Source organism: Geospiza fortis, unplaced genomic scaffold (genome assembly GCF_000277835.1).
Source record: "Geospiza fortis unplaced genomic scaffold, GeoFor_1.0 scaffold23, whole genome shotgun sequence".
Classification (NCBI taxonomy): Eukaryota; Metazoa; Chordata; class Aves; order Passeriformes; family Thraupidae; genus Geospiza; species Geospiza fortis.
The window spans coordinates 14,329,190-14,330,406 of record NW_005054303.1 but is presented as its reverse complement, the minus strand read 5'-3'; the positions used below and the strand labels follow the sequence as shown (position 1 = coordinate 14,330,406).

Here is a 1,217-nt window from a genome sequence, read left to right as displayed (position 1 = left end):
AAAGTTCATCAGCACAAACCCATGGTAATTATCACAGGTTCATTATCACCACCCAATTAGCTGGCACAGAGCTCAACCCAACTCCTTTCAAATTTTCCAAAGGCAAGTTCTTGGACACAACTGATTTGAGCAGAGTGGTAGAGCTGCAGTTCCCCAGCATCTGGAGTTGGAATAACAGTGAGATGCTTCTCCAGAACTTTGGGATGAGCCTGCAATTATGAGACTGAAATAACCACTGGCCCTTTGCACTCACTGCATCTCCCTACCTCCTACAGGGGCAGCTGTGGGAGCATCCTGAAGCACAGGGCTCCTTTTCTGGGAACATCCAAATGCATCCCAGTGCTTTGCCTGGATTTTTGCTGGATTTTTTGCCTGGATTTTTGATGCTCCAATGCTGCCATTTATCCTGCCACTTCCAGAAGAGTTTCACTTTCATTTTCATTTCCAGGTCCAACTTCCCAGCAGCTAGGTCTCACTTGCTATCCAAGGCTGCAGGAGGGACATGCTGCAGCCTTTGTCTCTGCCCACACCAGGAGAGGAGGGCTTTGATTCCCATGCACAGCAGACAGCCTGCAGCACGGAATGGAGAAAACCTCTAAGAGTCCAACCATTCCCCCAGCACTGCCAAGCCCACCACTAACCCATGTCCCCAAGTGGTTTGTGAACACTTCCAAGGAAGTGAATCCACCACTTCCCTGACAGCATCACTGCACGCTGGAATCGCCATCTGCAGGAATCTTCACCTGCTGAATTCCACCACTTCCCTGCTGGAACCAGCATCACCCACTGCCGCTGCTCCATTCAGCTTGTCCTTGAGAACCAGCCCCTCGAAATCCCTGGAAAGCAGCCGGGACTGGATGCACATCACCGAGCAAGCTGCGGGCGGCTCAGGGCTGTCACCTACCTGGTGTCCCGAGGGTTCAGGCCGATGTCCTCATCCCTGCTCGGCGGTACTGGGACAGCACCGAGGCGCCCCTCGGCCCTGGCTGTCCCTCGGCCCCGGCTGCACGGCTGGAAAATCGCGGGATAGGCTCAAACCAGAGCGGCTGGGTCTGTGCCAGCCGGGGGAAGCGATCCCTGAGCCCAGCGAGGCCTCTCGGTATCCACCGGAGCCGGGAGCTGTTCGCAGCACGGCTCCCTCAGCTGTGCCCGCATCCACAGGGATGGCCGCCTGCATGGAAGGAGCACACGGTCCGTGAGGGACACCCGGACAGCCC

At 56.1% G+C, this 1,217-nt stretch overlaps 1 protein-coding gene across 1 annotated transcript in view; it reads right to left on the bottom strand.

Moving 5' to 3' along the window:
* TXNDC16 (thioredoxin domain containing 16) overlaps positions 1–1,170 on the bottom strand; it is a 38,533-nt gene extending 37,363 nt beyond the window's left edge. The window contains exon 1 of the mRNA XM_005417973.2: positions 905–1,170. The gene's annotated coding sequence lies outside the window, so the exon portion shown is untranslated. The remainder of the gene's footprint in view (positions 1–904) is intronic.
* Between the last annotated feature and the right edge of the window lie 47 nt (positions 1,171–1,217).